General features: G+C 34.8%; 1 protein-coding gene across 1 annotated transcript in view; it reads left to right on the forward strand.

Annotated features, from left to right (window-relative positions):
- LOC138695303 (uncharacterized) overlaps nt 1-17,726 on the forward strand; it is a 94,548-nt gene that overhangs the window by 18,474 nt on the left and 58,348 nt on the right. The window lies entirely within an intron of this gene.

Here is a 17,726-nt window from a genome sequence, read left to right on the forward strand (position 1 = left end):
GCTAAATAACCTAGATGTTGATACAGCGTCGTAAAATAACCAATAAAATAAAAAAAAAAATACATACATACATACATACATACATACATACATACATACATACATACATACATACATACATACATACATACATACATACATACATACATACATACATACATACATACATACATACATACATATCAGATGATTAATATGTTTGGGAATGTTAATTAAATGAACAATTGTTATGAAGGAGTGTCATTTTCTTTAGATACAATGGACATGGAATTAGAAAATGTAGATGTGGAAGTAGGATTTCGCATTTTATTTAGTGCAATGGAAATAGTTGGCGGCACTGACTAAACGAAAGAACGACCATGCGATAAATTGATAGTGATAAATGGAGCTGCAGAAATTATCGCGATGTATGACTGTGATTGGTTGGAATTCAAAATTTCATTACACTTCATTGGCCGAAAATGGAATGACGTCATAACTTATAAACGAAATAATCTCAGTAATCTAGTTAGTAACTGGAATGAACAAAGTACTTTGAATGTTTTGTAATATAGAAACTAAGGGTGCTATTCATAGACATTTCGCTAGCCCGCGCTACGAGTGTGCTAAACTAGCCCCGACTATCGACTGGTTACTTGTACAGGATTCATATCATATCACATCGCTAGCACTGGTTTATGAATACGAAAAACGTTAGTTCGCTGATCATCCACCGGAAGCCCGCGCTGAGAATGTCTATGAATACGGCCCTAAGGGATTTATTCTGTATCAATTGTATACCGATACTGAAGTCGAGGAGGAAGATGATTAATATAATGAGAAGAACGAAAAATTTTATGAACATAATGAAAATGGAAAAGTCTAAGGAAGTGAGGAATTAAATCATATACAACATAAACAAAAAATATGAAGTTGCGATGATTACGGCGAAGTAACGATGATGATGATGATGATGATTATGAGGATGGTGATAAAGAAGAAAGTAATAATAACGATAAAAATAAACACAACATCGGTGATGATAATAAAGATGATCATTTCATAAGTAACGAAAATCAATGAAACGTTAAAAATTCTTGCTAACACTTCTTCAACGTGGGTTTGTCGAACTGTGAGCTGGTATTTCTGTCGCGTTGGCTTCTTTCCAACGACTCACAGGTCACGAGTCACGAACTTCCTCCACTAATCATCCAGTGTAATAAATACCCATTCATGAAACTAATGGACGCATTCACTGTCATTTTATATTGGGCATAATTAATGGCTGATAGTTTGGGATTCTCTTTGATAAATGTCAGCTCTAGAAAAGATTAAATTCATGCCAAGAGCGTACTTAGACCGTTTTAGCAACCACTGATGATTATAAATGTATATTTGTTTTCCCACCAGCAATTCATGCGCAGACGGGACACAAAGAAGTTATAAATTATTTTAATTGATTACACCGATTACATAGCCTTTAGTTCCGTCAAAACATCGAAATACCCTGAGCATAATTGACGCTGTTGATTATAATCGGGCAATCAATGTAAACTTATTTTGAAAATATTTTAACTGAAGTAAGGCGACAGTTACGTTCCGATTGTTTGTTTTATTTGCAATTGTACCGACATTAACAAAGGTAAATACATGTAGGCTATTAAGTCGAATTGGAAACTAATAAATCCAATTTCCAACCTAATCACATAATTTTTCTCTTTTTAACCATCTATAGAAAGTAATGAAGAAATTTAATTTTATATAATTAGTCAATATTTATGTAAGGTCTCTTTTTTACCATAGATATTTTGGTATGGAAAAATGTTAATATAGTGACAATAGGAAAATGGTGGCCTAAGAATATTATGGAAAACCAAAATACTATAGGAATCCTGCGCCACATTCTTAACATCCTCAAATCTCACATTATTATATACATTTGAACACGATCTCTAGTTTTATTTCTTTTCGTCTTTTATATTTCCTTTTTTTTTAGTTTTTCCTTACTCTTGTTTTCTTTTCATTGAATACTTTTCTTCCGGACTTCTTTATTATTAATCCCATTTCTTCTTGATGTTTTTCCTGCATATTTTTCTTATTTTATTTACTTGCGTCCTTTTATTCTGTCTTCAGTTTTCCAGTTTATTTTGTATATTATATTCCTCCTTCCCCACTCCATTTCTTTCTTATTCCCACTTTTTCCTCATTCTAGTTTCTCTATTTTTTTTCTTTTCTCTCACAATTCCAACTTTCTTACTACATACTCATATCACTTCTCTACTTCTTTCTCCCCTTTTTCCTTCCAGTTCTTTTCCCTTCTATTCCTTATCTACTTCTTCCTTTCGTTAAGCTTGTCCTAGTTACTTCTTTCCGTATTTTTCTCCTTTCTTCGTTTTCTCTATCCCCTCTTTTGATGTGAATACATAATACATCTTTGTCCGAGGTACAACATCTTTGGCGTAACACGAAGTTCAAGAATCCTCCGCCAGATTCTGCACATACCAAAGCTTACGCGTGGTGCCATCTGTCGAGTGTTGAGTGATGTACTTGCAATTGTATAAGTGAGGAGCGTTAACTAACAAGCAACTAGTTTTATCTGCATAGAGCCAGATGCTGTGAAGGAAAGTTTGAAGTCACTGTACGAATCTATGTAACAGATTGAAGTCAATTGAAAATGTAAAAGTTAATTAAGTTTTATTTATCTGTAATGGGAGGTAGACTAAACGTATATTAATTTAATTAGTTAGCATTGCTTTGTCGATGATCCAAGACAACCAAGAATAGGTGTCGCAAACGTGGGAAATCATTTAAAGATAGTAGAAATAAACATGTGTATCTAATGATGAAAATAATGAAATATATAAAATAAAGACGCATTCACGCAATCATCTGAATTCTGTGAATTGCCTGTCATCTTTTCATTTTCTTCTTTTTTACTCTTCATTCCTAATTTTTTTCTCATCATTTTACCACTTCATTATTTCTTATTTCTTCCGTTTCTTCTTTCCAACTTTTCTCTTTGCTTTACATATTTGATCTCTTCATTCTTTCTTTATTATCTCTATTCTGCCTCTCTCTTTTCTTCCTTTTTCTTATTTCTACTCGCGTTTTCTACATTATTTCCTTTATTAATTCCCGTCATTTCCCCTTACTTCCTTCTGTTCGTTTTGTCCCTTTTCATTATCGCCGTTATTCTCTTCATTCTTCAGTTCTCGTGTTCTTTATTTTCATTTCTTACTTCAATTCATCTTTTCACAACAGTTTCCATGTATTTTTGTTTCTAGCTTATATCCTGGTCTCTCCACTTTTCTTTTTTTCTTATTTTCAATTTTCTATTTTCCTCGTTGTCCTTTGTGCAGATTTCTTTAGTTTCTTTTTCTTTTAATTCCTCGTATCTTTCTTTGTTTTTCAAGATTTTCCTATTCCTATAATTTCTTCTCTTTCTTTATTATTTACTTCCCCACTTCTACTGATTTCTTTCTTTCTTTGCTTCTTTGTTTCTTTCTTTCTTGATTTCATTTCATTAATTTATATAAATCAGATAGCAACGTTTTAGCATTAATCTTACCTAAATCCTAGGGGATCAAGCCCTGGCCCTAATTCAAAATAAATCTAGTAAGTCAATCATTTGCAGCCCGGAATCCAAAAATGATTCTGCCACCAACGTAAAAAGCATTATAAACAATTACATTTAGCCGATAATTTATGTACTGAATTTTAATAGGTAATTAGAATGGCTTATATGAATATAATTACTTTTGAGATAAATGTTTTCCGTATTTGCCAAAACTGGCAACATCGCAAAATAACATAAATTTGTCAACCATGTAGACTTCACTTATATATATTTTCTCCTGTAAGTAGATTTGAAAGGAATAAGCTGAGGGGAAAAAAATCACCCATACCATATTATTTTTCTTTTCTAGAACGAGCTTTTCTCCTGTATTATGTCTTTTCCCTCCCTCTCCCTGTAACGTCTTGAGGGGAAGAGGGAGGGAACCCTGTCTCGTCTTGGAAGTAGTGAATACATTCCCGATCTTCTCCCCCCTTGGAAGCCGGCCTTGCATTCCTCAGTGGGTCGCAGAATGGGGCAGGATTTCTGCAGTGTGATATACGGTACTGGTTTGTGAGACTCACTCAGACCACGTATAAATGGCAAGATATCAAACCTAACAAAGAAACAGCGAGACAGGAAGGGCGAGAGGGAGAAGAACAGTAGTTTAAAATGTAATTAAAATTATATTCATTTCCAAGTGACACTACTTAATTTAAAAACCGCCATTCAAGTTACTACTGTTATCCATGGTTGCTGCACACTGGTGCAGCGTGCTACCACAGTCTAGTATATAGTCACGAAGCTTGAGTTTATGAGGGTACTAGAAACAATAGACTGTGCAGGTACTATTTCGCATTGTCTGTAATGAGGCGATAATAGCAATCCTAGTGGTTAGCAACTATCTATGGATGCATATTTACTACGTATTGAGCTTCGTGGCTGTATATACTAGACTTTGGTGCTACCATCAAGATGACATACGAGAGTTCTTCTAATAGGTCGCCTCGTAGCTGCTACGTACAGTGCAATCTATATTTTTGTCAAGTCATTATTCACTAATATATTCAATAAATACATTATGAATCCATTATTAATAATTAAGTTACCGTACCTGTTAATTATTAATGTATTATTACGTATTAATTTTTATTTATTATTTTTTATTTATATATTCATTTAATGATTCATTTTTCCACATTAAGTCATTTACAATCAGTCAATTAATCACTCATTCATTTATCAATTAATTTATTTTCATTCCATCTCTTCTTTTATTCACTAACGAATGTAAGTAATCACTTTCCCATTTAAAAGCTTATTACTAGGTACAGTAGAATGTCGTTAAACCGAAATAATTGTGGTTTTAAGTTGTCCGAATTAAAGAAAATTCATATTCACTAAAATAACATAAAACTATAGCAGGAAGTACATTAAAACTCCGTTTACAGTAACGAGACATAGGCCTATATGTTATACATTTAAAGTACATAGAATATATCTATATAGTGGCAGGTAAATTATTATTACTGTACTCACATCTTCTAGTGATACTAGTGATGAGATATTCGAGTGAGGCCGGTGATCAGGTTAAACTATTAGTGAAGAAAATAAACCCCGAAGTATCCCAAGAAAATATACAATAGATAAGTATTTTAAACAATTTCTGCAGCAAGCGTTTGGATTGATGCAGAGGAACGTGTGCCGGGCGCATCATAATTATCTCGTAGGCCTATGTACTGTAGGCCTATTGTATTTTTTGGCTGTCCAGATTAAGCGATTATCGCGATCCGGATGAACGAGATTTACTGCGATTCATTCATACAACGAATCGTTCAATCATTAATTAATTAGATTACTATTTTAGTCATTAATTAATTCATTTGTTCAATCTGCAATTCATTCATTTGTTTATTCCTTAATTAGTTCACTTATTAATTCGATCTTCCACTCGTTCATTAATTTACTTATTCATCAATACATTTACGTACTACCATTTAATTCGTTGCTTTACTTATTCATTTGTTTATTTTATTCCCTCATTAATTTTTTCTTCCACTCATTCACTGATTTACTTATTCATTAATACAAGTACTTGTTTAGTCAACTGTCCGAAGACAGGTCTGAATCTCACCTGTGATACCAAGAATGCACCACTTATGAGGCAACTAGGTCAGGAGAGAATGAGGTAAAGTGGCCTGTTCCTTTCCCCCTCCATTGCATACATCGCCGACTAGCTACATAATACACTAGTCAGACTTCAGTTGCATTGAGGGGTAAGGTACAGCTTACAAGACTAAAATTTTGGAAATATTCAACATTTTTTCCTCCATTACTATATCTTGTACAATAATGAAAATTAGTTTGTGTAAAACACTGTCCTTTGGCTATATGAAAAAAATATTTTTTAAGATTTAAGAAATTATTTACATTTTTTTTTTTTCAAAATTCATTTCGCTGTGCGGTGATGAAGGTTTCCCATATAATTAAAAAACTATGCAACATTCTGTGATGACATTTTTGTGTGTAGTTATGCATGTCATATCTACAATATGATGCAAGATCACTTCTCTACATTTGATAGATTGTCTGATAAAAAATAAATACATTTAAAAAAGGGTCAAATATCAGTATTTTCTTCTAACACAAAATAAAAAAAAAATGTATATTATTTATTAAAGAATGTAGTTGAAAGAGCATGATATTGTAAACATGAGTTTCAGCAATAAAATAAGAGAGATAGAACATGAAGAAGTTAACAAGTTTATGAGTTATGAGGGAAACGCCTCATCACTGCACAGTGAACTGTCACCATTTTGAATTTTGAAAAAAAAAATTATATATATATATATAACTTTTTTAATCGTAAAAATATTTTTTTCATTTAGCAGGAGAGTGTTTTACACATACCAATTTTCATTATTGTACAAGATATAGTAATGGAGAAAAAATGTTGAATATTTCCAAAAATTTTACTGCTGTAAGCTGTACCTAACCTTTTAAACAATTATTGTTCTTCCTCTGACACATATCGTCAAGAGAGATGTACTGCCTGATAATGGATGATGTATACGTAACATCCAGAACCTCAATCAGAGGAATATATACACTTATTATTCTTTAATTCCTTGATTTATTCATTCGTTTCTTTATTGTTAATTAATTCAATTATTATTATTTTCATCCTCCATTCATTCATTATTTACTTATTGATTAATTCTTTCACTTATTATTGTTTTATTTCTTGATTTGCTCATTCTTTTCTTTATTTTTTAATTAATTCATTTACTTATTTATTTCATATTTCACTCATTCATTAATTTACTTATTCATTATTTCAGTCAATCATCACACCTCTTATTTAATTCATTGGGCTATTAATTAATTTATTTATTCGAGCTACCACTGATTAATTCACTTATTAATTATTGAATTCACTTGTTATCATTTACTACTTTGATTTACTCATTAGTTTGCTTTCTTCTTACTTAATTCACTTACATATTCAATCTTTCACTCATTAATTTCCTTATTCATCAATTAATTCATTTATTGTTGTTTAATTTCTTGATTTACTCATCCACTTGTTTATTTGTTAATTAATTCGCTTACTTATTGATTCAACCATCCACTCAGTCATTAACTTATTATTCACTTACTATTGTTTAATTCCTTGATTTATGCAATAACTTGTTTATTTGTTAATTCACTTCCTTATTAATTCCATCTTTTACTCATTTATTAAATTTATCCCCTACTATTGACACTGGATCTTTATGACCACCTGTAGGTATTTATCCTTTCAATCCGCTACAAATTCCCTTATTAAATACAGCCATTTTACTTGCTTAACTTCATGATAGTCACAGGCGTAGCTCAGTCAACTAAGGCGCTTGGCTACCGATCAGGAGTTGCGCTCGGACGCGGGTTCGATTCCCGCTTGAACTGATTACCTGGTTGGGTTTTTCAGAGATTTTCCCCCACAGTAAGGCAAATGCCAGTAAGCTATGGCGAATCCTCAGACTCATCTCTTACAATATCATCTTGCTGTCACCAATCGCATCAACTCTAAATAACCTGGAGTTGATACAACGTCGTTAAACAACCACGTAAAAAAAGTCGTGCTTTCTTAAACATTAAGCTTTTTTAACTTGTCATTGGTTCTAAATAGTCGCATTTATAATAATATTCAAAATACCAACATACCATGTTATTTCCTCTCTTGGATATTTTAATAAAAATTTGGACGCTAAGAAATATATTTTTGCCCATTAGCCATGTGTATGTTTCGTACCAAACAGGCCTAGGTCTATAAGTTATATCTTATTTAATTACACTTACCTGAACATAGTGTTGAATTGGAATCACAACGGTACACAACATACTGAATTATTTATTAATATTAATATTAATACCGGTGTTACTAATTAATTACGTTAAAATTTCACAAGCCTAGTTAGTTCCATTTCATCAGATTCCTTCTACTGCAAACCAAAATTATTGCTGCCAACATAACAGTTAGAAAATAACTTCCAGTTGTCATATTTATCAGTACTCGAAATTCGAAATAAAGTTGGTAAAAGAAAATTCAACCTGACATCTACTGTAGAAAATCACTATAATCCACTAGAATATGTCATAATAGGGGGAAAATGGTTAGGTTTCACCACAGTCTAGTATATACAGTCGCGAAGCTCAATACGTAGTAAATATGCAAACATTAGGTAGTTGCTCACCACTAGGATCGCTAATATCGCCTCATTACAGGCAATGCAAAATAGTACTGTCACAGTCTATTGTTTCTACCACCCTCAAAACTCAAGCTTCGTGACTGTATATAGTAGACTGTGGTTTCACCCTTACGGTATTAAGTAAGCTGATCCAGTGGAGTACTAATTACAATTTCAGACACTTCTCTTTTAAACAAAATTCCGTTGCTCATTTCTCTTCTTCGATTACTTGTCTCGCGTGTCCTACACTAGCTGCCAGCGGACTCGTTCTTGAAATCCAGTTCTCAAACGTCGGCCGTAACCTCTTGCCCCATTGTTGTGAACGACCCTCACAATATCACAAGGTATCACTCGATCCCGTTTCTACGCATTTTCCGATCCCTCTCTGTTAGGCAACCATTTTTTTTATCCATCTAACGCTTAAGAAAGAAGATAGGGCAACTGCTTGTCTCGAGCCAACGGTATTTCTTGTAAGACGTTTATCCCCCCTCCGCAGTCCATGTCAATGCCGACGAGATCTCCCTGCTCAGGTTTTTCAATAGACGTTGTCCGAGGCTATGAAACAGCGTTTCCCAAACTGTGGTTCGCGAACACCCAGGGAGTTCGCGAAATTTTGCAAGGGGTTCGCCAAAATTTTTCCCTAATGGCGGATTTTGAGCTTATTGTTTTTTATTGTTATCGAATTATTATTATTATTATTATTATTATTATTATTATTATTATTATTATTATTATTATTATTATTACAAGTAACGCATGGAATATCGAACTGTAGCAACGTGTCTCCATGTAGATTGGACTTATTGTTTTTAGTCCTTTGAAATAATGATGCTCACTATGATTATCATTATAATGATTATAATCTTTTCCTTATACTTCTGCTCCACATTTTATTTTTAAAATTTCTCGACTCTACAGTCATAATCTTGAACTTTTCATATTCCTTCATTATTATTCTGATGGTACTACAGGTCTACAAGTTGCAAAATAACCCTGGAAGTTTGCAATAGGCCTACTCACGTGACGTTAGGAGGCGGGACGATATCAGCAGGCGAGTAGATCAGAAGGCCGGGTTATACTGCATTCACTGAGAGCTCATGTAGACAGCGGTGTCAATAGCCATTCACTTGTAGTAGTTCAGCTGTCGATTGAATAACATATTTCAAATTAAACTTTATTGTTGTTGTTTAGTAAACTGTCCGAAGACAGGTCTGAACCTCACAAGTGATACCAAGAAGTTCCTCTTATGAGGCAACTAGGCCAGAAGATAATGGGGTAGGGTGGCCAGTTCCTTTCCCCCTCCATTACATACATCGCCGACTAGCTACATATTACACTAGTCAGACTTTAGATGCATAAAAACAATTATTGTCAAGTGAGATGTACTGCCTGATAGTAGATAAACCTTATTATTCTTGCAAATATTTTGTAAGATTATAAATAACTGCCGGTATTCAGTAACACTAGGCTTATTATTCATTCTTATGCCTTTATTGATATTTAATTACAAATAAGGAAGTATTAAGTACAGTGGAAGCTCTAAGTTCGACAGAAATCAAATTCGACATCCTATAGTTAGATTGCTTACGTAGGAGAATTAGACACGCCCCTATACGGGCACTAAGAAATGGGTTTGCCATCTGAATGGGAATTGGTTCTGTGTCTTGTAGTGATACTTTTGTTAAAGAAAAACAGAATATTTTATTGATTAGGACATCCATATTGATCACTGATTTGAAATTAATGAACTCTTCTTTTTCTATTTGAGAATTGTATCGTTTGTGAGACGGAACTGTCGAAATCCACTGTGATACTAGAAGCGCATACACGTCTCGGGGAGGGCAGGAAATGCAAGTACAGTACTGTATTCGTTGATGGATAACCAATAATTTGTATTCATTTCACCTGCCACACCCACTACCCTTATTGGACTTTCAATTCTGTTTTGTCGAACTTAGGAGAGTCCACTATATATAAAAAGAGATAATACATTTTCAGTATTTACATTTCAAAAGCAGTTAAAGAAAATTTTAAATAAATGGAAGGAAATTAGTTATTATACAAATTATTTAAGATCAAGACGTCCAAAGGAAACAGACACCTGAAAATACTAAATAAATACGAAGATAGATAAGGGGTAGATTAATAAGGAAATGAAAAAACTCAATTTAAAGCTGTAATTTATAAATACTTAGAATCACAAAATACAGTACTGTGTGAAACGTACTTGATGCGAGACGATCTGTCACGGAGTGGATCTAGAATACAACTGATCCCCAGTACTACGTCCTGCGCAGTAACCGGTAAGTGTTCTGTGACGCAGGTTATTTTCTATCTTCTATATATAGCCTAGAGTTCTATATTCCGACCTTCCTAGTATACTGTATTCCATTAACGTATTCTTTGTATTTAATTATAAAATACTTGTCACTTCCTTTCCATTCTTTCTGTATTCAAAGTAGATCCTATCTTCATTGTGTGGTTTTCGAAGAATGGATTAGTACTTTATTTAATCGAAATGTTTTGTCCCACGAAAACGAGACTTAGAACATCTGAATTGGTTGTCATCAAGTCTTCTGATGGCGCAGTATCTGAGAGAACGTCATCTATCATTGGCATTATATTCAGTCTCTAATTTGTCTCGGACCTGACCTATAATTTGTGTCAGCTGTCACTCAAACTGCAGTCTTGGCAGCCGTACACACGGAGAACGTAAGAAAAAACTGACATCACTTTTTTCAATGTACCGTACCCAAACACGGTAACACACTGCAATGTTGAAATTTGAAGACAGAGATTCGCAAGGACATGGCATCACATTCACGAGTGCAAGAGATAATGGGAGGAAGAGGAAGAATGTGACAAAAATTATGGTGATGATGATGGTCATAATAATGTGATGAAGAGAATGAGAAACGAACGTGAGGAGAAAGTGATGAAAGAACAGAAAAAGAACAGGATGATGAAGAAGGCAGCAGCCTTAATGATGAATAAAATTATGAACAGTGACATGTAGAACATGAAGAAGAGAAAACAATGTAAAATTATAAAGACCCGAGTTCAAATCCCGATGATGCTGGAGTCGTATTTATGGTGGACAAAGCCAAGATCTCCGATGGTTTTTCTCGGGGTTCTTCCTTTTGACTCAAATCATTCCACCATCATTCTTAATTTCAATTTCTAACGTTATCATTCCTACAGTTTGTTGTTGTGTAGTCAATGTCCGAAGACAGGTTGGAACCTGATAAGTGACGCCAGTAAGGAATCACTAACAAGCAAACATTCTGATGGGGCCAGATAAAAAAGTTATTTTTTTTTTTCCGCCATGTTAATAATGTCAAAAGAGGTGTTATACAAATTTTGGTCACTCGACCGCAATTACGAGGCAGTCCAGAAAGTGATCTTCTCTGGGGCCGTTTACAGAAAAAAAAGCGCAATTGCATGGAAAGATTTATTGAAACACATAGGCCTACAGCAATTGTTGCGCTATTTGTCAACATAACCCCCGCTGGAATTGAGACATTTGTCATACCATGGGATCAATTTTTGTACTCTTGTGTCGTAGAAGTGATTGGAACCAGCGTTTGACAGCCGTCTGCACCTCTCTGTCGATCCCCTGGTATGATAAATGTCTCAATTCTGGTGGAGAATATGTTGAAAAATATCTGAACAATTGCTGTGTCTGTTCTAATAAATGTTTCCAATAGAACTGTGTTCTCTTTCTGTTAACGGCCCATGGCGAACTTATTTTTTACTACCCTAGTAATTGCGGTCGAGTGGCCAAAATTTGTATAAGCACTTGTTTTGACATTATTAACACGGTGGAAGAAAAAAAAATAACTTTTTTTTATCTGCCCCCCGTTAGAATGTTTGCTTGTAAGTCAGAAGATAGAGAGAAGGTGGCCAGTTCCTTTCCCCCTCCATTGCATACACCGCTGACTAGTAACATATTACATTAATCAGACTTAAGCTGTAATTAGTGTTCTTCCTTTGGAACACATCAAGTGAGGCCTGATAAAAGATGTACAGTACATAGGTACATGGCCGATCAGCCAGAATGTCAATCATAGGTAAATTCTTATAATATATATCCAAAATGGTGTAGCTATACTGTATGTATTATTGTGACTGGTGTACAGATGGCATCAGTTTGAAGAGACGTAATATACTCTGGGGAGAGGGTGTACAAATGCGTTCTAGCGGGAATCCACATGACCTTGCACCTACATGACTGTATAGACAGATTATACTACATAGCTAAGTCACGATACCTAAAAGAGAGCGACCATTCGGACTCAATCATTACCACATAAAGGAGAGATAAAGCACAATAAGCCTCGAGCTGCAGTTCTAGGTTATGGGTGAAAAATTTCCTTCCATTTCACACTTTAATTTTAATGCAATAAAATATCATAGGCCTATCTGAAGGAAAAGAGGGAAAGAACTGGGAATGTTACAGAATAGAATTACTGAAAAAAATAAGTTTTAATGCCTGTGACATTCATGGTTTTTAACCAGTAGGCCTAAACCTAAATGTTTAATATTACCTGATACGGGCATTTCCACATTTATACCTTTTGTGATTGGACAGTTCTGTAGTTTCAGTTGCCAACAACAGAATTAACTATCTACCATTCATTTCAGTCATTCATTCATAGTGTTCTGCCCAAGGTCAGGTCTTTCACTGCAAACCCAGCATTCTTCAGTCTTTCTCATTTTCTTCCTTCTTTTTAGTCTCCGCCATATGATCCATATATCTTTATATCGTCTATCATCTGATATCTTCTTCTGACCCGAACTCTTCCCTCGTCCACCATTCCTTCCAGTGCATCTTTCAGAAGGCAGTTTCTTCTCATTAGTTGGGCCTAATTAGTCAAATCCACTCTCCTCACTTCTACTCTGCGGCCCCCTGGAATCTTATAAGATCCGAAAGAGAGAGTGGTGTGCGGAAAGCAACGGGAAGCTACCGCATTTATCTTTCACAAAAAAAAAACTGCAAATATGACATAATGAGTCTTTCCACGGTAAAAGATTCCAGACGTAAACAATGGTTGGGTCACTGGCTGAGAAGAAACTGCCTACTGAAGGATGCACTGGAAGGAATTATGAACGAGAGAAGATATCAGGTGACAGACGATATTAAAAGATATATAGATCATATGAGGAGACAAAGAGGAAGGCAGAAAAGAGGAAGGGTTGGAGAAAGTTTGGTTTGGTGAAAGACCAATGAATAAATGACCGTCCTCAAGACTTCACTCTAGCTATTTTTATAGAAGAAATTCTATAGGAGGACATGGAACCTAAAATAAGAAGACATTACTGAAAAAAGGAGAACTTTTTAAAAATTCGTATGAACAAAACGAGAGATAAAACAATGGCTCAACTACGTTTCGCTTTTTCAAACTTTTCCTCGAACATGAAAACTTCAACATACCGCTCTTGTAACGCATATTACTATGAACTATTGAAAAACAAAGGTGAACTTAGGAGAGGGGCAAAGAGTGTTGGTAGAATATAAGAGGGCAACGGGAGTACTTCGAAAAAAAAAAAAAAGAAGAAGAAAAAAAAAACTTTGAAACTTCTGCTGCCGGGGATCGAACCTAGGTCACTTGGGAGTGTTGTGTCATAGACGCGAACGGCCTTCCTCTCCCTTGTCCCAGGGAATAGGGACTTCAGTAAAGCTATGCATCGGTTCCTCGCTGTAGCGTTCAATATGAATGCTGATTCATTTAAGACTTAATAAGAACATTCAAGTTTCAAGGCTAAGGTGGCCAGAACAACATGGCTCCGGATGGAGGTCAGAGTTCTCTCAATGACGGTCCAGTGACCCGCCAACACACTGCTAAATTATCGCTAATAACACAAGGCAAAGAAGGGTTCTCCTGCTGCACGGGGCATGTCACTGGATGATTACATATCCAGAATAATTCTCCTACCGGATCTCCTTTGATAGGCCGGCCGTCATATACTCACAAGTCAGCCCTGATACCGTGTTGTTGGTTTATTGAGCGACTGATGTTTGTCCGACTTGGCGGGATTTCGATACAGAACACTTTTCCATTCGCCCAAATTTTCTCAACAATTATACAGACCAACAAAATTAAACTTTTTGGCTGTTAAAAGAAAAAGAATGGTTGATTCTTTTTACTCACTTCGCCAGCATTTTAGTAAAAATGTCTTGCAAAACTTAAACCTAAAACTGCAAATTTTTTTGAGTCCTTACCATGTTTCAACAAAAGTATCTAATGCTGTAAGGTTTGGCGAAGATGAGCGAAGAATCTACGTAAATATTATTTTTTTTTAGTCCTACAGAATTTATCTGTTATAGTAAAGGCTGGTTCACAATAAACCGGAAACGAGAATCGGAACGAAAACGAAAACGGTAAAATTGTTAAAATGTGTACATTTAAATGTGAGCATTCACAATCAAAGAAAAGCTTGCCGGAGCCCGGGATCGGGAACGGAGAGTTGGCCAAGTTTCAACTTTGGCGTTCACGTTTCCGATCACAGCCCACTAGATTCATTCTATTGCCATCTAAAAGCTATTTTATCGTCGTATATTTTGTAGCAAGAAGACCGTGACATAACCTATGCATTATTTTGTTCTGTGCTGTGCATCATGGAGCAAGTTTTATTTGATGAGATTCTAATATTGAGTGTTGAGGAAAATCTTCACGTTTACGATAAGCGGCGCGCCTCGTATAAAGATGATGACGTGTCTTTCAATAGCTTCATCTTTCAACACCGAACGGAAGCGAATCATATTTTATTACTGTATTGGTTGTATTACACACTACATATTCATGCTTCAATTCAATAACTATTGTTGTATTCATTTTTGTTCTATTACAAATGTTTCTTCTCTAATTATTTTACGTTATGGTAGACTTAAAATAGGTTGTGATAATAAAGATGCATGGGCATATTTATAGTACCGTACCTAATAAAATGTTTCAGTTGAAATTTCGAAGTTGGTTAACCTGTGTTTATGTTGGCTGCCTTGTACTCATGAGAGAACGCCATTGGTCAATTATACACAAATAACATCAGAATGCGTAATATCGACTTTACATATCGTTATTGACATACATATCGATATGCATAGTCGTCTACGTTCTGGGTTTATTGTGAATCAAAAATTTTCATATTCACGTCCTCTGCTTCTCGTTTTCATTCTGGTTCTCGTTTCCGATTTATTGTGAACCAGCCTTAACAATGACAGTTGACTCTAAGTTATTCAATATATAGGCCTATATATGGTCACCTCAGTTCCAGTCCCATCAGATGCAAATAGAAAGGATACAGAAAAGATTTTTACGTTATTTATATTTTAAAGAACATCACGTGTCGTCTTATGACAAGCAAATTTCATATAATCAGTTACGTTTTGAATTGAATTATAAAACTTTAAAATCTCGACGATTAATAAATAGTCAAATTTTACTCTATAAGACTGTTGACGGTATATTGAATAACTGTGATGTTCTTAAATTCCTTCAGTTCAAAGTAAAAAAAAAGACAAATACGTCATAGGCAACCTTTTGTTATTCCCATTCCTAGAACTGTTTTCTTCAAGAACTCTCCATTGTTTGTTATGTGTAATACTTACAACTCTCTGTCTTTAAACTGTGATTCTCAATTGGATTTCAGTTTAACAGTTGAAAATTTTCATACAATATTAAAAAAGAATTGTATTTCCTTAGATATTTAAATTATGAAGAAGTGTATTATAATGTTTTTACTCTAGTTTTTAAATAATTTTGCATCATTATACTGACATTTGGCACTATATTAACAGCAATATTATATTCTAGCATTTATTGCCGTTATCTATTTTCTTTCTTTCGTTTGTGTTGTTTGTTTTGTTTTTTTTTTCTTATTAAGTATTTTGTGTATGTACAGTATCTATGTAAGCCACCTGTAATTGAAAGCCTGCTTCTGTTGGTGGTGGATTTAAATAAATAAATAAATAAATAAATAAATAAATAAGTCAACACATATGTCGAACAAGGAGTAAGGCTATAAAGGGAAAACACTAGAGGAGGGGATTCGATTCGGTGCTATGGATTGAACTTCGGCGTAGCTCAGTGGTTAGAGCACTTGGTACGTAGAACCAAGGTTCGGGTTCGATCCTTTGCGCCGGAGCGAATTTTTCTTCTCTAATAACCATTATTACCATAACAGATAAATTCTGTAGGACTAAAAAAAATAATCTTTACGTAGCCTACTTAAGTAATTTTTTACTTAAAACTGTTATTTTCTTTAAACTATGGTGTCCTGGGTGTTAAAAAAATGTAAAAATATGCATACATCGCCAACTACTTGAGCTACAGTCCTCATACTTGACTGAAACATGATTTTTTTTTAGTTTTATTTTATACTAATATTTACAATGAACTATAACCTATGTGTAAAAATATACGGTCAATAGAAAGTCAGAAATGTACGGGTGTCAAACATTTTATCAACACTGTAGATATATTGCACATCCGTTCTTTACATGTTAAGCGGCTATGAAATTGAGCCACTAAACTGAGGAAGCACGTAACATACTATTTCAGGCAATGCCGTAATAAATTAAACGTTGATTTGTGAACAGCAAATAAGAGTAATCATGGGCTATTCTGCTGTTAGATAACTAATTGTGATGAGTCATGATTTCTTAAGGTATATAGAAAAGTTAAAGGAGAAAATTCTTAAATTAAAAAGAGAAGTGTAGCAGCAACAACTGATTCGAGAGGAGCATTGTGGAGACGGTGCACCGGCCATATGTTGCGCCTCCCGCCTGCAATGTGTCATGCCGACCAACGGACACGGTGTCTCCACCACCCACTACACGGCACATAGCGTGCTCCACAATGCTGGCCCTTCAGACCTCTGCAACAATTTATTTGTGACCTAGAGGAGAGCAAAGTGGGTCGACTGAGCTATTCCCAATGGCAAAGACGCAGTTCCAAATCTGCGCGGAAGTAGTGGAAGTGAATTTGAGGTGTGTCTATATTTTCTGGAATCATACCGAACCCCACCTTCGGGTCGGAGTGTGTATATAATTTTTTTTAACAATCTAAATGCTCCATTACTGTGGTAAATAAATCTTTATTATTCTTACTTCACCGTTGTCTAGTATCGGTGGAATTGTTCAAATCTAAATTATATTTTGGCAAGAAGAGGCCCAGAATAGCTGGCATTTCCCTTACAGTTGGAGAAAATCTCAGAGAAATTCCTACTGGTTAATCATTCCAAAAAAAAAAAAAAAAGAGATGTGAACTCACGCCCGCGCGCAGCCTGAAATAAGTAACAATTCCTGCTAATCAACTAGCATTACACTACGTCAGAGGCCAGTCTCAGTGTTTCTGAACTAACGAGAATTGTCTCTCTTTAGAGCAAACCTAATTAATTTTTTAAATAAATATACTAATTTATTAGTAGGCCTAGACGAACATACATCCACACTTCACATAAAT

This window comes from Periplaneta americana, chromosome 2, assembly GCF_040183065.1.
Source record: "Periplaneta americana isolate PAMFEO1 chromosome 2, P.americana_PAMFEO1_priV1, whole genome shotgun sequence".
Lineage (NCBI taxonomy): Eukaryota > Metazoa > Arthropoda > Insecta > Blattodea > Blattidae > Periplaneta > Periplaneta americana.